Below are 21,832 nucleotides of genomic sequence, written 5' to 3' on the forward strand. Positions count from 1 at the left end.
GGCAGCAGTCCCTTGAATGGCACTGCGCCATCTCCCTACCACAGGAGGTTGCCAGGTGCAGCTCCAACATGGCTTGACGATTAGGTAAGACCCTCCCTGGGCCCTTTCAGGCACACGCATGTCGGCGCTTTCATGACTTTTAATTGCTTCCTTGCCCTGAGGATCATGGCACTCTACAGCTCTGTTGTGTAGTATGGATATTACTGCTTGCTAGGCTGCATTTTCGATCTCTACTGGCCTTCTGCAATATATTCGAACTACGTGCTGCCATACCAAGATGGCGGCCTGCACACTGTTGTTGTGTGCTTGGTGCAGTTGATGCTCTGCCCCCATTGGCTCTCGCTCCTTTGTAATGGGTCAATGAGAAGCCTGAAGGCTTGGCCGGCCCACCTCCGAAGGCCCGATCCTGGCCCTGGAAAAAAATGCTACTCTCTTCACTATCCCAAGCAACGGCAAGGCAGCAGTCCCTGGAATGGCACTGCACCCTCTCCTTACCACAGGAGGTTGCCAGGTGCAGCACCAACACGGCTTGACGATAAGGTAAGACCCTCCCTGGGCCCTTTCAGGTAGGCGCACGTCGGCGCTGCCATGACTTTGAATTGCTTCCCTGCCATGAAGATCGTGGCACCCTACAGCTCTGTTATGAACTATGGATGTTACTTCTTGCTAGGTTGCATTTTTGATGGCTACTTCCCTTCTGAAACATATTCGAACTGCGAGCTGCCATTCCAGGATGGCGGCCGGCAAACTGTGTTGTTGTGTGCTTGCTGCAGTTGATGCTCTGCCCCCATTGTCCCTGGCTCCTTTGTAATGGGCCAGTTAGAAGCCGACAGGCTTAGCCAGCCCTCCTCCAAAGGCCCGATCTGGCCCTGGACAAAATGCTCCTCTCGTCACTATCCCGCGCATCGGCAAGGTAGCAGTATCTGGAATGGCACTGTGCCCTCTCCCTACCACAGGAGGTTGCCAGGTGCCGCATCAACACGGCTTGACGATAAGGTAAGACCCTCCCAGGGCTCTTTCAGGCAGGTGCATGTCAGCGCGGCCATGACTTTGAATTGCTTCCCTGCCCTGAAGATCGTGGCACCCTACAGCTCTGTTGTGGACTATGGATGTTACTGCTTGCTAGGCTGCATTTTCGAAGGCTACTGCCCTTCTGCAACATATTCGAACTGCGAACTGCCATACCAAGATGCCGGCCCGCACACTGTGTTGTTCTGTGCTTTGTGCAGTTGATGCTCTGCCCCCATTGGCTCTGGCTCCTTTGTAATGGGCCAATGAGAACCTGGCAGGCTTGGCCGGCCCACCTCCGAAGGCCAGATCCTGGCCCTGGAAACAAATGCTACTCTGTTCACTATCCCGCGCATCAGAAAGGCAGCAGTCCCTGGATGGGTATTGCGCCCTATCCCTACCACAGGAGGTTGCCAGGTGCAGCTCCAACACGGCTTGACGATGAGGTAAGACCCTCCCTGGGCCCTTTCAGGAACGCGCATGTCGGCGCTTTCATGACTTTGAATTGCTTCCCTGCCCTGAGGATCGTGGCACTCTACAGCTCTTTTGTCTAGTATGGATATTACTGCTTGCTAGGCTGCATTCTTTACGGCTACTGCCCTTCTGCAATATATTCGAACTGCGAGCTGCCATATCAAGATGGCGACCCGCACACTGTGTTGTTGTGTGCTTGGTGCAGTTGATTCTCTGCCCCCATTGGCTCTGTCTCTGTTGTAATGGGCCAATGAGAAGCCGGCAGGCTTGGCCAGCCCACCTCCGAGGGCCTGATTCTGGCCCCGGACAAAATGCTCCTCTCTTCACTATCCTGCGCATCGGCAAGGCAGCAGTCCCTGGAATGGCGCTGCACCCTCTCCCTACCACAGGAGGTTGCCAGGTGCAGCTCCAACATGGCTTGACGATAAGGTAAGACCCTGCCTGGGCCCTTTCAGGCACGCGCACGTTGGCGCTGCCATGACTTTGAATTGCTTCCGTGCCCTAAAGATCATGGCACTCTACAGCTCTGTTGTGGAGTTTGGATGTTATTGTTTGCTAGGCTGCATTTTCGATGGCTACTGCCCTTCTGCAATATATTCGAACTATGAGTTGCCATACCAAGATGGCGGACTGCACACTGTTGTTGTGGTCTTGGTGCAGTTGAGGCTCTGCCCCCATTGGCTCTGGCTCCTTTGTAATGGACCAATGAGAAGCCTGCAGGCTTGGCCGGCCCACCTCCGAAGGCCAGATCCTGGTCCTGGAAAAAAATGCTACTCTCTTAACTATCCCGCTCATCGGCAAGGAAGCAGTCCCTGGAATGGCACTGCACCCTCTCATTACCACAGGAGGTTGCCAGGTGCAGCTCCAACACAGCTTGACAATGAGGTAAGACCCTCCCTGTGCCATTTCCGGCAGGCGCATGTCGGCGCTGCCATGACTTTGAATTGCTTCCCTGCCCTGAGGATCGTGGCACTCTACAGCTCTGTTGTGGGGTATGGATGTTACTGCTTGCTAGGCTGTATTTTTAAAGGCTTTTGCCCTTCTGCAATATATTCGAACTGCGAGCTGCCATACAAAGATGGCGGCCCGCACACTGTGTTGTGTGTTTGGTGCAGTTGATGGTCTGACCTCATTGGCTCTGGCTCCTTTGTACTGGGCCAATGAGAAGCCAGAATTCTTGGCTGGCCCACCTCCGAAGGCCTGATCCTAGCCCTGGAAAAAAATGCCACTCTCTTCACTATCCCGCGATCCGGCAAGGCAGCAGTCCCTTGAATGGCACTGCGCCATCTCCCTACCACAGGAGGTTGTCAGGTGCAGCTCCAACATGGCTTGATGATGAGGTAAGACCCTCCCTGGGCCATTTCAGGCACGCGCATGTCGGCGCTGCCATGACTTTGAATTGCTTCCCTGCCCTGAGGATCATGGCACTCTACAGCTCTGTTGTGTAGTATGGATATTACTGCTTGCTAGGCTGCATTTTTGACGGCTACTGCCCTTCTGCAATATATTCTAACTGCGGGCTGCCATACAAAGATGGCGGCCCGCACACTGTGTTGTTGTGTGCTTGGTGCAGTTGATGGTCTGACCCCATTGGCTCTGGCTCCTTTGTACTGGGCCAATGAGAAGCCAGAATTCTTGGCCGGTCCACATCCTAAGGCCTGATCCTGGCCTTGGAAAAAAATGCCACTCTCTTCACTATCCCGCAAACCGGCAAGGCAGCAGTCCCTTGAATGGCACTGCACCCTCTCATTACCACAGGAGGTTGCCAGGTGCAGCTCCAACACAGCTTGACAATGAGGTAAGACCCTCCCTGTGCCATTTCCGGCAGGCGCATGTCGGCGCTGCCATGACTTTGAATTGCTTCCCTGCCCTGAGGATCGTGGCACTCTACAGCTCTGTTGTGGGGTATGGATGTTACTGCTTGCTAGGCTGTATTTTTAAAGGCTTTTGCCCTTCTGCAATATATTCGAACTGCGAGCTGCCATACAAAGATGGCGGCCCGCACACTGTGTTGTGTGTTTGGTGCAGTTGATGGTCTGACCTCATTGGCTCTGGCTCCTTTGTACTGGGCCAATGAGAAGCCAGAATTCTTGGCCGGCCCACCTCCGAAGGCCTGATCCTGGCCCTGGAAAAAAATGCCACTCTCTTCACTATCCCGCGATCCGGCAAGGCAGCAGTCCCTTGAATGGCACTGCGCCATCTCCCTACCACAGGAGGTTGTCAGGTGCAGCTCCAACATGGCTTGATGATGAGGTAAGACCCTCCCTGGGCCGTTTCAGGCACGCGCATGTCGGCGCTGCCATGACTTTGAATTGCTTCCCTGCCCTGAGGATCATGGCACTCTACAGCTCTGTTGTGTAGTATGGATATTACTGCTTGCTAGGCTGCATTTTTGACGGCTACTGCCCTTCTGCAATATATTCTAACTTCGGGCTGCCATACAAAGATGGCGGCCCGCACACTGTGTTGTTGTGTGCTTGGTGCAGTTGATGGTCTGACCCCATTGGCTCTGGCTCCTTTGTACTGGGCCAATGAGAAGCCAGAATTCTTGGCCGGTCCACATCCTAAGGCCTGATCCTGGCCTTGGAAAAAAATGCCACTCTCTTCACTATCCCGCAAACCGGCAAGGCAGCAGTCCCTTGAATGGCACTGCGCCATCTCCCTACCACAGGAGGTTGCCAGGTGCAGCTCCAACATGGCTTGACGATTAGGTAAGACCCTCCCTGGGCCCTTTCAGGCACACGCATGTCGGCGCTTTCATGACTTTTAATTGCTTCCCTGCCTTGAGGATCGTGGCACTCTACAGCTCTGTTGTGTAGTATGGATATTACTGCTTGCTAGGCTGCACTTTTTTGACAGCTACTGCCCTTCTGCAATATATTCGAACTGCGGGCTGCCATACCAAGATGGCGGCCCGCACACTGTGTTGTTGTGTGCTTGGTGCAGTTGATGCTCTTCCCTCATTGGCTCTGGCTCCTTTGTAGTGGGCCAATGAGAAGCCGGCAGGCTTGGCCGGCCCACCTCTGATGGCCTGATCCTGGCCCCGGACAAAATGCTCCTCTCTTCACTAGTCTACGCATTGGCAAGGTCGCAGTCCCTGGAATGGCGCTGCGCCCTCTCCCTACCACAGGAGGTTGCCAGGTGCAGCTCCAACTTGGCTTGACGATAAGGTGAGACCCTGCCTGGGCCCTTTCAGGCACGCGCACTTTGGCGCTGCCATGACTTTGAATTGCTTCCGTGCCCTGTAGATCGTGGCACTCTACAGCTCTGTTGTGGAGTTTGGATGTTACTGTTTGCTAGGCTGCATTTTCGATGGCTACTGGCCTTCTGCAATATATTTGAACTACGTGCTGCCATACCAAGATGGCGGCCTGCACACTGTTGTTGTGTGCTTGGTGCAGTTGATGCTCTGCCCCCATTGGCTCTTGCTCCTTTGTAATGGGCCAATGAGAAGCCTGCAGGCTTGGCCGGACCACCTCCGAAGGCCCGATCCTGGCCCTGGAAAATAATTCTACTCTCGTCACTATCCCGTGCAACGGCAAGGCACTAGTCCCTGGAATGGCACTGCACCCTCTCCTTACCACAGGAGGTTGCCAGGTGCAGCACAACACGGATTAACGATAAGGTAAGACCCTCCCTGAGCCCTTTCAGGTAGGCGCACGTCGGCGCTGCTATGACTTTGAATTGCTTCCCTGCCCTGAAGATCGTGGCACCCTACAGCTCTGTTATGGACTATGGATGTTACTTCTTGCTAGGTTGCATTTTCGATGGCTACTGCCCTTCTGAAACATATTCGAACTGCGAGCTGCCATACCAGGATGGCGACCGGCAAACTGTGTTGTTGTGTGCTTGGTGCAGGTGATGCTCTGCCCCCATTGGCTCTGGCTCCATTGTAATGGTCCAATGAGAACCTGGCAGGCTTGGCCGGCCCACCTCCGAAGGCCAGATCCTGGCCCTGGAAACAAATGCTACTCTGTTCACTATCCCGCGCATCGGCAAGGCAGCAGTCCCAGGAATGGCACTGCACCCTCTCCTTACCACAGGAGGTTGCCAGGTGCAGCACCAACACGGCTTGACGATAAGGTAAGACCTTGCCTGGGCCCTTTCAGGTAGGCGCACATCGGCGCTGCCATGACTTTGAATTGCTTCCCTGCCCTGAAGATCGGTGCTCCCTACAGCTCTGTTATGGACTATGGATGTTACTTCTTGCTAGGTTGCATTTTCGATGGCTAATGCCCTTCTGAAACATATTCGAACTGCGAGCTGCCATACCAAGATGGCGGCCACAAACTGTGTTTTTGTGTGCTTGGTGCAGTTGATGCTCTGCCCCCATTGGCTCTGGCTCCATTGTAATGGTCCAATGAGAAGCCGGCAGGCTTGGCCAGCCCTTGTCAGCAGACCCGATCCTGGCCCCGGACAAAATGCTCCTCTCTTCACTATCCCGCGCATCGGCAAGGTAGCAGTCCCTGGAATGGCACTGCGCCCTCTCCCTACCACAGGAGGTTGCCATGTGCAGCTCCAACATGGCTTGACGATAAGGTAAGACCCTGCCTGGGCCCTTTCAGGCACGCGCACGTTGGAGCTGCCATGACTTTGAATTGCTTCCGTGCCCTGAAGATCATGGCACTGTACAGCTCTGTTGTGGAGTTTGGATGTTACTGTTTGCTAGGCTGCATTTTCGATGGCTACTGCCCTTCTGCAATATATTCGAACTACGAGCTGCCATACCAAGATGGCGGACTGCACACTGTTGTTGTGTGCTTGGTGCAGTTGAGGCTCTGCCCCCATTGGCTCCGGCTCCTTTGTAACGGACCAATGAGAAGCCTGCAGGCTTGGCCGGCCCACCTCCGAAGGCCCGAACCTGGCCCTGGAAAAACATGCTACTCTCTTAACTATCCCGCGCATCGGCAAGGCAGCAGTCCCTGGAATGGCACTGCGCCCTCCCCTTACCACAGGAGGGTGCCAGGTGCAGCTCCAACACAGCTTGACAATGAGGTAAGACCCTCCCTGGGCCCTTTCAGATAGGCGCATGTCGGCTCTGCCATGACTTTGAATTGCTTCCCTGCCCTGAGGATCGTGGCACTCTACAGCTCTGTTGTGGAGTATGGATGTTACTGCTTACTAGGCTGCATTTTCAACAGCTACTGCCCTTCTACAACATATTCGAACTGCGATCTGCCATATCAAGATGGCAGCCCGCACACTTTGTTGTTGTGTGCTTGGTGCAGTTGATGCTCTCTCCCCATTGGCTCTGGCTCCATTTTAATGGGCCAGTGAGAAGCCGGCAGGCTTGACCAGCCCTTCTCCGAAGGCCCGATCCTTGCCCTGGACAAAATGCTCCTCTCTTCACTATCCCGCGCATCGGCAAGGCAGCAGTCCCTGGAATGGCACTGCGCCCTCTCCCTATCACAGGAGGTTGCCAGGTGCATCTCTAACACAGCTTGACGGTGAGGTAAGACCCTCCCTGGCCCCTTTCAGGCAGGCGAATATCGGGGCTGCCATGACTTTGAATTGCTTCCGTGCCCTAAAGATCATGGCACTCTACAGCTCTGTTGTGGAGTTTGGATGTTACTGTTTACTAGGCTGCATTTTCGATGGCTACTGCCCTTCTGCAATATATTCGAACTATGAGCTGCCATACCAAGATGGCGGACTGCACACTTGTTGTGTGCTTGGTGCAGTTAAGGCTCTGCCCCCATTGGTTTTGGCTCCTTTGTAATGGACCAATGAGAAGCCTGCAGGATTGGCCGGCACACCTCCGAAGGCCCAATCCTGACCCTGGAAAAAAATACTACCCTCTTCACTATCCCACGCATCGGCAAGGCACCAGTCCCTGGAATGGCATTGCGCCCTCTCCCTAACTCAGGAGTTTGCCAGGTGCAGCTCCAACATGGCTTGACGATGAGGTAAGACCCTCCCTGGGCCCTTTCAGGCACGCGCATGTCGGCGCTGCCATGACTTTGAATTGCTTCCCTGCACTGAGGATCGTGGCACTCTACAGCCCTGTTGTGGAGTATAGATGTTACTGCTCGCTAGGCTGCATTTTCGACGGCTACTGCCCTTCTTCAATATATCCGAACTGCGAGCTGCCATACCAATATGGCGGCCAGCACACTGTGTTGTTGTGTGCTTGGTGCAGTTGATGCTCTGCCCCCATTGGCTCTGGCTCCTTTGTAATGGGCCAATGAGAAGCCGGCAGGCTTGGCCGGCACACCTTCTACGGCCCAATCCTGGCCCTGGAAAAAAATGCTACTCTTCACTATCCTGTACATCGGCAAGGCAGCAGTCCCTGCAATGGCACTACGCCCTCTCCCTACCACAGGAGGTTGCCAGGTGCAGCTCCAACACGGCTTGACGGTGAGCTAAGACCCTCCCTGGGACCTTTCAGGCACGCGCATGTCCGCGCTGCCATGACTTTGAATTGCTTCCCTGCCCTGAAGATCGTGGCACCCTGCAGCTCTGTTGTGGACTATGGATGTTACTGCTGCTAGGCTGCATTTTCGACGGCTACTGCCCTTCTGCAATATATTAGAACTGCGAGCTGCCATACAAAGATGGCGGCCCGCACACTGTGTTGTGTGCTTGATGCAGTTGATGGTCTGACACCATTGGCTCTGGCTCCTTTGTACTGGGCCAATGAGAAGCCAGAATTCTTGGCCGGCCCACCTCCGAAGGCCTGATCCTGGCCTTGGAAAAAAATGCCACTCTCTTCACTATTCCGCGAACCGGCAAGGCAGCAGTCCCTTGAATGGCACTGCGCCATCTCCCTACCACAGGAGGTTGCCAGGTGCAGCTCCAACATGGCTTGACGATTAGGTAAGACCCTCCCTGGGCCCTTTCAGGCACACGCATGTCGGCGCTTTCATGACTTTTAATTGCTTCCTTGCCCTGAGGATCATGGCACTCTACAGCTCTGTTGTGTAGTATGGATATTACTGCTTGCTAGGCTGCATTTTCGATCTCTACTGGCCTTCTGCAATATATTCGAACTACGTGCTGCCATACCAAGATGGCGGCCTGCACACTGTTGTTGTGTGCTTGGTGCAGTTGATGCTCTGCCCCCATTGGCTCTCGCTCCTTTGTAATGGGTCAATGAGAAGCCTGAAGGCTTGGCCGGCCCACCTCCGAAGGCCCGATCCTGGCCCTGGAAAAAAATGCTACTCTCTTAACTATCCCAAGCAACGGCAAGGCAGCAGTCCCTGGAATGGCACTGCACCCTCTCCTTACCACAGGAGGTTGCCAGGTGCAGCACCAACACGGCTTGACGATAAGGTAAGACCCTCCCTGGGCCCTTTCAGGTAGGCGCACGTCGGCGCTGCCATGACTTTGAATTGCTTCCCTGCCATGAAGATCGTGGCACCCTACAGCTCTGTTATGAACTATGGATGTTACTTCTTGCTAGGTTGCATTTTTGATGGCTACTTCCCTTCTGAAACATATTCGAACTGCGAGCTGCCATTCCAGGATGGCGGCCGGCAAACTGTGTTGTTGTGTGCTTGCTGCAGTTGATGCTCTGCCCCCATTGTCCCTGGCTCCTTTGTAATGGGCCAGTTAGAAGCCGACAGGCTTAGCCAGCCCTCCTCCAAAGGCCCGATCCTGGCCCTGGACAAAATGCTCCTCTCGTCACTATCCCGCGCATCGGCAAGGTAGCAGTATCTGGAATGGCACTGTGCCCTCTCCCTACCACAGGAGGTTGCCAGGTGCCGCATCAACACGGCTTGACGATAAGGTAAGACCCTCCCAGGGCTCTTTCAGGCAGGTGCATGTCAGCGCGGCCATGACTTTGAATTGCTTCCCTGCCCTGAAGATCGTGGCACCCTACAGCTCTGTTGTGGACTATGGATGTTACTGCTTGCTAGGCTGCATTTTCGACGGCTACTGCCCTTCTGCAACATATTCGAACTGCGAACTGCCATACCAAGATGCCGGCCCGCACACTGTGTTGTTCTGTGCTTTGTGCAGTTGATGCTCTGCCCCCATTGGCTCTGGCTCCTTTGTAATGGGCCAATGAGAACCTGGCAGGCTTGGCCGGCCCACCTCCGAAGGCCAGATCCTGGCCCTGGAAACAAATGCTACTCTGTTCACTATCCCGCGCATCAGAAAGGCAGCAGTCCCTGGATGGGTATTGCGCCCTATCCCTACCACAGGAGGTTGCCAGGTGCAGCTCCAACACGGCTTGACGATGAGGTAAGACCCTGCCTGGGCCCTTTCAGGAACGCGCATGTCGGCGCTTTCATGACTTTGAATTGCTTCCCTGCCCTGAGGATCGTGGCACTCTACAGCTCTTTTGTCTAGTATGGATATTACTGCTTGCTAGGCTGCATTCTTTACGGCTACTGCCCTTCTGCAATATATTCGAACTGCGAGCTGCCATATCAAGATGGCGACCCGCACACTGTGTTGTTGTGTGCTTGGTGCAGTTGATTCTCTGCCCCCATTGGCTCTGTCTCTGTTGTAATGGGCCAATGAGAAGCCGGCAGGCTTGGCCAGCCCACCTCCGAGGGCCTGATTCTGGCCCCGGACAAAATGCTCCTCTCTTCACTATCCTGCGCATCGGCAAGGCAGCAGTCCCTGGAATGGCGCTGCACCCTCTCCCTACCACAGGAGGTTGCCAGGTGCAGCTCCAACATGGCTTGACGATAAGGTAAGACCCTGCCTGGGCCCTTTCAGGCACGCGCACGTTGGCGCTGCCATGACTTTGAATTGCTTCCGTGCCCTAAAGATCATGGCACTCTACAGCTCTGTTGTGGAGTTTGGATGTTATTGTTTGCTAGGCTGCATTTTCGATGGCTACTGCCCTTCTGCAATATATTCGAACTATGAGTTGCCATACCAAGATGGCGGACTGCACACTGTTGTTGTGGTCTTGGTGCAGTTGAGGCTCTGCCCCCATTGGCTCTGGCTCCTTTGTAATGGACCAATGAGAAGCCTGCAGGCTTGGCCGGCCCACCTCCGAAGGCCAGATCCTGGTCCTGGAAAAAAATGCTACTCTCTTAACTATCCCGCTCATCGGCAAGGAAGCAGTCCCTGGAATGGCACTGCACCCTCTCATTACCACAGGAGGTTGCCAGGTGCAGCTCCAACACAGCTTGACAATGAGGTAAGACCCTCCCTGTGCCATTTCCGGCAGGCGCATGTCGGCGCTGCCATGACTTTGAATTGCTTCCCTGCCCTGAGGATCGTGGCACTCTACAGCTCTGTTGTGGGGTATGGATGTTACTGCTTGCTAGGCTGTATTTTTAAAGGCTTTTGCCCTTCTGCAATATATTCGAACTGCGAGCTGCCATACAAAGATGGCGGCCCGCACACTGTGTTGTGTGTTTGGTGCAGTTGATGGTCTGACCTCATTGGCTCTGGCTCCTTTGTACTGGGCCAATGAGAAGCCAGAATTCTTGGCTGGCCCACCTCCGAAGGCCTGATCCTGGCCCTGGAAAAAAATGCCACTCTCTTCACTATCCCGCGATCCGGCAAGGCAGCAGTCCCTTGAATGGCACTGCGCCATCTCCCTACCACAGGAGGTTGTCAGGTGCAGCTCCAACATGGCTTGATGATGAGGTAAGACCCTCCCTGGGCCATTTCAGGCACGCGCATGTCGGCGCTGCCATGACTTTGAATTGCTTCCCTGCCCTGAGGATCATGGCACTCTACAGCTCTGTTGTGTAGTATGGATATTACTGCTTGCTAGGCTGCATTTTTGACGGCTACTGCCCTTCTGCAATATATTCTAACTGCGGGCTGCCATACAAAGATGGCGGCCCGCACACTGTGTTGTTGTGTGCTTGGTGCAGTTGATGGTCTGACCCCATTGGCTCTGGCTCCTTTGTACTGGGCCAATGAGAAGCCAGAATTCTTGGCCGGTCCACATCCTAAGGCCTGATCCTGGCCTTGGAAAAAAATGCCACTCTCTTCACTATCCCGCAAACCGGCAAGGCAGCAGTCCCTTGAATGGCACTGCACCCTCTCATTACCACAGGAGGTTGCCAGGTGCAGCTCCAACACAGCTTGACAATGAGGTAAGACCCTCCCTGTGCCATTTCCGGCAGGCGCATGTCGGCGCTGCCATGACTTTGAATTGCTTCCCTGCCCTGAGGATCGTGGCACTCTACAGCTCTGTTGTGGGGTATGGATGTTACTGCTTGCTAGGCTGTATTTTTAAAGGCTTTTGCCCTTCTGCAATATATTCGAACTGCGAGCTGCCATACAAAGATGGCGGCCCGCACACTGTGTTGTGTGTTTGGTGCAGTTGATGGTCTGACCTCATTGGCTCTGGCTCCTTTGTACTGGGCCAATGAGAAGCCAGAATTCTTGGCCGGCCCACCTCCGAAGGCCTGATCCTGGCCCTGGAAAAAAATGCCACTCTCTTCACTATCCCGCGATCCGGCAAGGCAGCAGTCCCTTGAATGGCACTGCGCCATCTCCCTACCACAGGAGGTTGTCAGGTGCAGCTCCAACATGGCTTGATGATGAGGTAAGACCCTCCCTGGGCCGTTTCAGGCACGCGCATGTCGGCGCTGCCATGACTTTGAATTGCTTCCCTGCCCTGAGGATCATGGCACTCTACAGCTCTGTTGTGTAGTATGGATATTACTGCTTGCTAGGCTGCATTTTTGACGGCTACTGCCCTTCTGCAATATATTCTAACTGCGGGCTGCCATACAAAGATGGCGGCCCGCACACTGTGTTGTTGTGTGCTTGGTGCAGTTGATGGTCTGACCCCATTGGCTCTGGCTCCTTTGTACTGGGCCAATGAGAAGCCAGAATTCTTGGCCGGTCCACATCCTAAGGCCTGATCCTGGCCTTGGAAAAAAATGCCACTCTCTTCACTATCCCGCGAACCGGCAAGGCAGCAGTCCCTTGAATGGCACTGCGCCATCTCCCTACCACAGGAGGTTGCCAGGTGCAGCTCCAACATGGCTTGACGATTAGGTAAGACCCTCCCTGGGCCCTTTCAGGCACACGCATGTTGGCGCTTTCATGACTTTTAATTGCTTCCCTGCCTTGAGGATCGTGGCACTCTACAGCCCTGTTGTGTAGTATGGATATTACTGCTTGCTAGGCTGCACTTTTGACAGCTACTGCCCTTCTGCAATATATTCGTACTGCGGGCTGCCATACCAAGATGGCGGCCCGCACACTGTGTTGTTTTGTGCTTGGTGCAGTTGATGCTCTTCCCTCATTGGCTCTGGCTCCTTTGTAGTGGGCCAATGAGAAGCCGGCAGGCTTGGCCGGCCCACCTCTGATGGCCTGATCCTGGCCCCGGACAAAATGCTCCTCTCTTCACTAGTCTACGCATTGGCAAGGTCGCAGTCCCTGGAATGGCGCTGCGCCCTCTCCCTACCACAGGAGGTTGCCAGGTGCAGCTCCAACTTGGCTTAACGATAAGGTGAGACCCTGCCTGGGCCCTTTCAGGCACGCGCACTTTGGCGCTGCCATGACTTTGAATTGCTTCCGTGCCCTGTAGATCGTGGCACTCTACAGCTCTGTTGTGGAGTTTGGATGTTACTGTTTGCTAGGCTGCATTTTCGATGGCTACTGCCCTTCTGCAATATATTCGAACTACGTGCTGCCATACCAAGATGGCGGCCTGCACACTGTTGTTGTGTGCTTGGTGCAGTTGATGCTCTGCCCCCATTGGCTCTTGCTCCTTTGTAATGGGCCAATGAGAAGCCTGCAGGCTTGGCCGGACCACCTCCGAAGGCCCGATCCTGGCCCTGGAAAATAATTCTACTCTCGTCACTATCCCGTGCAACGGCAAGGCACTAGTCCCTGGAATGGCACTGCACCCTCTCCTTACCACAGGAGGTTGCCAGGTGCAGCACCAACACGGATTAACGATAAGGTAAGACCCTCCCTGAGCCCTTTCAGGTAGGCGCACGTCGGCGCTGCTATGACTTTGAATTGCTTCCCTGCCCTGAAGATCGTGGCACCCTACAGCTCTGTTATGGACTATGGATGTTACTTCTTGCTAGGTTGCATTTTCGATGGCTACTGCCCTTCTGAAACATATTCGAACTGCGAGCTGCCATACCAGGATGGCGACCGGCAAACTGTGTTGTTGTGTGCTTGGTGCAGGTGATGCTCTGCCCCCATTGGCTCTGGCTCCATTGTAATGGTCCAATGAGAACCTGGCAGGCTTGGCCGGCCCACCTCCGAAGGCCAGATCCTGGCCCTGGAAACAAATGCTACTCTGTTCACTATCCCGCGCATCGGCAAGGCAGCAGTCCCAGGAATGGCACTGCACCCTCTCCTTACCACAGGAGGTTGCCAGGTGCAGCACCAACACGGCTTGACGATAAGGTAAGACCTTGCCTGGGCCCTTTCAGGTAGGCGCACATCGGCGCTGCCATGACTTTGAATTGCTTCCCTGCCCTGAAGATCGTTGCTCCCTACAGCTCTGTTATGGACTATGGATGTTACTTCTTGCTAGGTTGCATTTTCGATGGCTAATGCCCTTCTGAAACATATTCGAACTGCGAGCTGCCATACCAAGATGGCGGCCACAAACTGTGTTTTTGTGTGCTTGGTGCAGTTGATGCTCTGCCCCCATTGGCTCTGGCTCCATTGTAATGGGCCAATGAGAAGCCTTCAGGCTTGGCCAGCTCTCCTCCGAAGGCCCGATCCTGGCCCCAGCATAATGCTCCTCTCTACACTATCCCACGCATCGGCAAGGCAGCAGTCCCTGGAATGGCACTGCGCCCTCTCCCTACCACAGGAGATTGCCAGGTGCAGTGCCAACACGGCTTGATGATAAGGTAAGACCCTCACTGGGCCCTTTCAAGCAGGCGCACGTCGGCGCGACCATGACTTTGAATTGCTTCCCTGCCCTGAAGATCGTGGCACCCTACAGCTCTGTTGTGAACTATGGATGTTACTGCTTGCTAGGCTGCATTTTTGACTGCTACTGCCCTTCTGCAATATATTCGAACAACGAGCTGCCATACAAAGATGGTGGCCATCACTGTGTTGTGTGTTTGGTGCAGTTGATGGTCTGACCTCATTGGCTCTGGCTCCTTTGTACTGGGCCAATGAGAAGCCAGAATTCTTGGCCGGCCCACCTCCGAAGGCCTGATCCTGGCCCTGGAAAAAAATGGCACTCTCTTCACTATCCCGCGAACCGGCAAGGCAGCAGTCCCTTGAATGGCACTGCGCCATCTCCCTACCACAGGAGGTTGTCAGGTGCAGCTCCAACATGGCTTGATGATGAGGTAAGACCCTCCCCTGGGCCCTTTCAGGCACGCGCATGGCGGCGCTTTGATGACTTTTAATTGGTTCCCTGCCCTCTACAGCTCTGTTGTGTAGTATGGATATTACTGCTTGCTAGGCTGCATTTTTGACAGCTACTGCCCTTCTGCAATATATTCGAACTGCGGGATGCCATACCAAGATGGCGGCCCGCACACTGTGTTGTTGTGTGCTTGGTGCAGTTGATGCTCTGCCCGCATTGGCTCTGGCTCCTTTGTAGTGGGCCAATGAGAAGCCGGCAGGCTTGGCCGGCCCACCTCTGACGGCCTGATCCTGGCCCCGGACAAAATGCTCCTCTCTTCACTATCCCGCGCATCGGCAAGGTAGCAGTCCCTGGAATGGCACTGCGCCCTCTCCCTACCACAGGAGGTTGCCAGGTGCAGCTCCAACATGGCTTGATGATGAGGTAAGACCCTCCCTGGGCCCTTTCAGACACGCGCATGTCGGCATTGCCATGACTTTGAATTGCTTCCCTGCCCCTGAGGAACGTGGCACCCTACAGCTCTGTTGTGGAGTATGGATGTTACTGCTTACTAGGCTGCATTTTCGACGGCTACTGCCCTTCTACAACATATTCGAACTGCGAGCTGCCATATCAAGATGGCAGCCCGCACACTGTGTTGTTGTGTGTTTGGTGCAGTTGATGCTCTGCCCCCATTGGATCTGGCTCCATTTGAATGGGCCAGTGAGAAGCCGGTAGGCTTGGCCAGCCCTTCTCCGAAGGCCCGATCCTGGCCCTGGACAAAATGCTCCCCTCTTCACTATCCCGCGCATCGGCAAGGCAGTAGTCCCTGGAATGGCACTGCGCCCTCTCCCGACCACAGTAGGTTGCCAGTTGCAGCTCCAACACGGCTTGATGATGAGGTAAGGCCCTCCCTAAGCCCTTTCAGGCACACGCATGTCGGCATTGCCATGACTTTGAATTGCTTCCCTGCCCCTGAGGAACGTGGCACCCTACAGCTCTGTTGTGGAGTATGGATGTTACTGCTTACTAGGCTGCATTTTCAACGGCTACTGCCCTTCTACAACATATTCGAACTGCGAGCTGCCATACCAATATGGCGGCCAGCACACTGTGTTGTTGTGTGCTTGGTGCAGTTGATGCTCTGCCCCCATTGGCTCTGGCTCCTTTGTAATGGGCCAATGAGAAGCCGGCAGGCTTGGCCGGCCCACCTCCGATGGCCTGATCCTGGCCCCAGACAAAATGCTCCTCTCTTCACTAACCTGCGCATCGGCAAGGCAGCAGTCCCTGGAATGGCGCTGCGCCCTCTCCCTACCACAGGAGGTTGCCAGGTGCAGCTCCAACATGGCTTGACGATAAGGTAAGACCCTGCCTGGGCCCTTTCAGGCACACGCACGTTGGCGCTGCCATTACTTTGAATTGCTTCGTTGCCCTGAAGATCATGGCACTCTACGGTTCTGTTGTGGAGTTTGGATGTTACTGTTTGCTAGGCTGCATTTTCTATGGCTACTGCCCTTCTGCAATATATTCGAACTACGAGCTGCCATACCAAGATGGAGGCCTGCACACTGTTGTTGTGTGCTTGGTGCAGTTGAGGCTCTGCTCCCATTGGCTCTGGCTCCTTTGTAATGGGCCAATGAGAAGCCGGTAGGCTTGGCTGGCCCACCTCTGATGGCCTGATCCTGGCCACGGACAAAATGCTCCTCTCTTCACTATCCTGCGCATCGGCAAGATCGCAGTCCCTGGAATGGCGCTGCGCCCTCTCCCTACCACAGGAGGTTGCCAGGTGCATCTCTAACACAGCTTGACGGTGAGGTAAGACCCTCCCTGGCCCCTTTCAGGCAGGCGCATTTCGGTGCTGCCATGACTTTGAATTGCTTCCCTGCCCTGAGGATCGTGGCACTCTACAGCTCTGTTGTGGAGTATGGATGTTACTGCTTGCTAGGCTGCATTTTTGACTGCTACTGCCCTTCTGCAACATATTCGAACTGCGAGCTGCCATACCAAGATTAGCGGCCCGCACACTGTGTTGTTGTGTGCTTGGTGCAGTTGATTCTCTGCCCCCATTGGCTCTGGCTCCTTTGTAATGGGCCAATGAGAAGCCGGCAGGCTTGGCCAGCCCTTTTCAGCAGACCCGATCCTGGCCCCGAACAAAATGCTCCTCTCTTCACTATCCCGTGCATCGGCAAGGCAGCAGTCCCTGGAATGGCACTGCGCCCTCTCCCTACCACAGAAGGTTGCCAGGTGCAGCTCCAACATGGCTTGACGATGAGGTAAGTCCCTCCCTGGGCCCTTTCAGACACGCGCATTGCTTCCGTGCCCTGAAGATCATGGCACTGTACAGCTCTGTTGTGGAGTTTGGATGTTACTGTTTGCTAGGCTGCATTTTCGATGGCTACTGCCCTTCTGCAATATATTCGAACTGCGAGCTGCCATAAAAAGATTGCAGCCCGCACACTGTGTTGTGTGCTTGGTGCAGTTGATGGTCTGCCCCCATTGGCTCTGGCTCCTTTGTAATGGGCCAATGAGAAGCCGCAATTCTCCAGCATTGGATCTTTCATGGATTCACATGCTTAGAATATTCCCCGTCGTCAGACTGGGACCCCTCGGTACACATATATAGCCTTTTCCTATAGGAAAACTTTCGACACTTTTGTGTCCTATCTACGTCCTTTTAGGACCCGCCTACGCATGCTCCGTAGGCCGTCCCAGTATAAGAGGCCCGCCCCCGCGGTTCCCCTTCAGATTTCAACCGTCTCCAAAGTAGTGGGATCTCCTTGCTTGTCTTACTATTTTGTACAAGGTTGCGTTACTGGAATTTGAGTACAGAAAATGTCCTCCGTGTCAAAAAAAGCGCTGTTCCGCCCATGAGCGACATGCGGCTTGAAAAAAGTTTACGAGGGGGACGGACATACGGATTGTATATATTCTCCAGCATGGGGTCTGGCATGGATTCACATGCTCATGAATATTCCCCGTCGTCAGGCTGGGAATCCTCGGTAAAGAAAAAACCAGTATCAGTTTCGTTTCTGATCTGTCTTTCGTAGTAATAACCAATCACTGGTCTCTGCGTCATACTGACCACAGCCAATGACTGCCCTCTACCTAAGCACCGCCTCTGGCAGCCATCTTCAGATTTTTACCGCACGTTCATGTGTTGGGATCCTCGTGCTATTGCTCTTGAGCGTTAGTGCTATTTTTTCGCGCTTTTTACAAAAAACTTCGATTCTTTCGGTCAAAAGAGCCTCAAGCTCCACCGATCCTACATCCGATCAACGGGGACCCGTGTCGGATTCATCTGTGCCCCTCAAGGGTGAAGATTTCGTCGAGCTACACTTCGGAGGACTCCAGAAGCTTCTCAGGCCCTGTCTCGGAGATGGCCCAGGAGAAGGGAAGCTCGACGCCCGGAAAGCTGTTCAGGGTCTGCCCTGGATGCCAGCTGCAGAACGTCTTCAAGGAGGACGAACACTCTTTCTGCCTTTACTGCCTTCATGAGGACAAGACGCACGTGGAGAAGGACTGTGCGTTTTGCGGCAACATGTCGGAACGGACCATGAAGGACCGCCATCAACGTCTCGCCAACTGGCTGGAGGGTAAGAGCCCGTCTGGCGAGAAGAAGAAGAAATCCGAGCGGTCTTCTAAGACCTTTGAGGGCGCCCCGGCGACGGGGGCCCAACATAAGGCCAAGCACCGCGAGTCCGCTGGCACCGGGAGCGCCGAACGGTCGGGCTCTGCGGGCGCCAGGCAGGGCGCACCCTCCCCGGCACCATCAACCACGAGCCAACGCTCTGGGTCGGGTAAGAGGAAGGCCGAGCACCCGGCGAAGCTCCTGGAGAGGCCCCGGTCGAGCTCTAAGGCAGAGGAGGAGCGTGGCAGTGCCCCCTCCCTCAAGGATAAGGCGGTGAGCGCACCTAAGGTGGTGAAGGCCTTGATCCATCCGGCCAAGCCCTCTATCGAAACGGTCGCGGCGGCCCTGGCTCAGCCTGTGGTGGCTGCACCAGTGGTGGCGACCTCAGGGCCCAGAATCTCCCTGCCTCCTCGGAGGGAGTCTTCCTTTGTGCCCATCGATAGGACCCCCGTGAAACCCTCCGTGGGGAAGAAGAAGGGGGGGCAGGGCGTCGTCGTAGAGTCGGCCTCAACCTCAGAAGAGGAACTGATCGAGGTCTTAAGCCACGGCCTAGGCGTGGAAGAAGGCCAGCCCGTCGGAATGGACCCCGACGCAGGTGACGACGACGACATCGTCGAGGATACCGACGGGGCCCCTGCTCGCCCGTCGGATTCCCCTCTGCCAGCGCCGCAAGACAACTCGGCGGCCATTTTGTTGGCCATACAGTCCTTATGCTCCGAGATAAGGACGAGGCTACCGTTACCGACGGAGGAACCTCTCCCGTCGGGGGATCCAGAACCGGGACCTTCTGGTGTTCCCCCTACCAAGAAAAGAAGGATCCATCCACCACCTCCTTTTCAACCGTCGCGCCCCTTCCAGCCCTCCTCCCCGTCCACCCGAGGGGATGATACGGGGACTGACACGGCAGCGACGGGTACGGACGACGAGGCATACGACGAGGATTTTCCGTCGTCGCCTCCCACCAGGGCCTCTCCGCCCGACGAGATCGGGTCTTTCCACTCCATGATCTCCAGGGCTTCCGAGCTTTTCCAACTCTGCCCTGAGGAGAAGAAAAAGGAAGGCTTCCTTTATCAGCGGCGCGAGGCCAAGAGGAAGACGGTCCTCGCAGTGCCTCTGTTGGACGACATTTGGGATGAGGGCCTTTCCCTCCTCAAGAACCCTTCCACGACGCCAGCTAGAAGAGACCGGTACGAGAAAAAGTACCGGGTCCCGGACACGGCCCCCCTATGCCTCCGGGCGCAGCCTACCCCGGACTCCGTCGTCTCCGCGGCAGCCAGGAAGAAAGCGGGGGGGGGTGCGGCCTCCACATCGACTTCCCCGCCGGACGGCGAGGGAAAGAAATTGGATACTATGGGGCGTAGAGTCATCTCGTCGGCAGCGACGACGATTAAAGCGGCCAACGCCTTGGCTATCGTGGCCCGCTACGACAGGGAGCTCTGGTACAAGATGGCTCCCCTGCTGGATTTTCTGCCGGACGACAAGAGGGCGGAGGCCCTTGAGATCCTGCAGGAAGGTGAGGTGGCCTCGGACCACGCCATCACCGTGGCGACGGACATCGCCGACACTGGATTCCGCCAGCTGGGCAACGGTGTTTGCCTTCGACGTCGTGGATGGCTCAAAGCTACGGACTTCCGGCAGGACGTCCAGACCAGAGTCCTGGACATGCCCTTCGACGGGAACAACCTGTTTGGGAAGACAGTGGACGATTCCCTTCAGGCCATCAAGGCGGATACTGAGACGGCCCGGGCCCTTGGAGTCCTGCAACGATGGACGCCCTTTCGGAGCGGCGGAGGCAAGGGCGCCTCCAAAGGTTCCGGCGGCGGTTTCGCTTCCTACCGTCAAGCGGCCCGCTCGTCGTCGCAAGAGGCCTACAGAGGACGAGGCAAGTCTAGCGGACCCCGCCGTCGCCAAGGAGGTCAAGGCGGCAAGGCCGCGTCCAAGCAGGATTGAACCGGCCTTGGGGTCGGGCCCCCACCGAAGCACCCCGGTGGGAGGCCGGCTGGCGGGCTTCGTCAGCGTGTGGGAGTCCATCTCCACCGACCGTTGGGTGCTGGACGCCCTGGCCCGGGGCCACGCGCTCGAGTTTCAAAGAAGGTGCCCGCGCGTCCCCCCCGTGGCCAGGAAAGAACTTCACGTCCCTCAACTTCTCCTGGAGGTAAAGGCGATGCTCAGAAAGGGCGCCATCGAACTCGTCCCAAAGAGGCTTCGGGGCTCCGGAGTCTACTCGAGATACTTCCTCGTGAAGAAGAAGACGGGAGGATGGCGCCCCATCCTGGACCTGCGACGTCTGAACAAGTTCATCAAGGCGCAGAAGTTCCGGATGGTCACCCTCCAGCACGTCCTGGGTCAGCTGGAGGAAGGAGACTTCCTATCGTCATTGGATTTGGAGGATGCCTACTTCCACATTCCCATCCTAAAGGGGCACCGCAAATTCCTCAGATTCGTGGTCCAAGGGCGTCATTACCAGTTCAAAGCCCTTCCCTTCGGACTACGGTCGGCACCCAGGGTATTCACCAAGTGCCTTGCACCGGTGGCGGCGCAGCTGCGCCGCGAAGGGATCCACGTCTACCCCTACCTGGACGACTGGCTCATCCGCGCCAAGACGAGGGAGCTCGCCGTGGTCCACACGGCAAGGACCGTCCAACTCCTCACGGACCTGGGATTCTCCGTGAACTACGCCAAATCCCACCTGGTGCCCGCGCAAGTCGCACTGTTTCTGGGAGCGAGGCTCGACACAGTGTCCCTTCTGGCCTCCCCGTCGGAGGAGAGGACCAGGACCATCTTGGGCAAGGTGCAACGGATGTTGGTGGCCGACGCGGCCAAAGTGAGGTCCATCAAGTCCCTCCTCGGGATGATGTCTTCCTGCATCTACCTCATTCCCATGTGCAGGCTCCGGATGCGCCCGTTGCAAGAATTCCTGGATGCGCGCTGGATCCAGACGACGGGCAGCTTCGAGGAAAGGATCAAGCTCGACGAGAGTTTCCGACGAGCGATACGGTGGTGGGGCACCCGCGCGCATCTGACGGCGGGCATGGACTTCCAGACCCCAGCCCACCAGGAGACTGTGACCACGGATGCCTCCCTGGAAGGGTGGGGAGCGCACACCGAAAATCTGCACGCAAGGGGACTCTGGCTCCCGACGGAGAAGTCCCTACATATCAACGTCCTGGAGCTCCGTGCAGTGTTTTGGGCCCTCAGGTCCTTCCTTCCGTCCCTCAAGGGCAAGGTGGTGAGGATCTTCACCGACAACACCACCACCATGTTTTACATCAGGAAACAGGGCGGAACCAGGTCCCCAGCGCTGTCCAAGGAGGCGCAGGACCTGTGGCATTGGGCCGTCGCCCAAGGGATTTTTCTGGTGCCGTTTCATCTGGCAGGGATAAAAAACACCATCGCCGACTCACTCAGCAGGGAGCTGCGCTCGTGCCACGAGTGGGAACTACGGCAGGATCTGGTGGATCGCCTCTTCCGACGGTGGGGCACACCCCAGATCGACCTGTTCGCGACGGCGACGAACG

The sequence above is a fragment of the Ambystoma mexicanum genome, chromosome 5p (genome assembly GCF_040938575.1).
Source record: "Ambystoma mexicanum isolate Mex_15411 chromosome 5p, UKY_AmexF1_1, whole genome shotgun sequence".
Lineage (NCBI taxonomy): Eukaryota > Metazoa > Chordata > Amphibia > Caudata > Ambystomatidae > Ambystoma > Ambystoma mexicanum.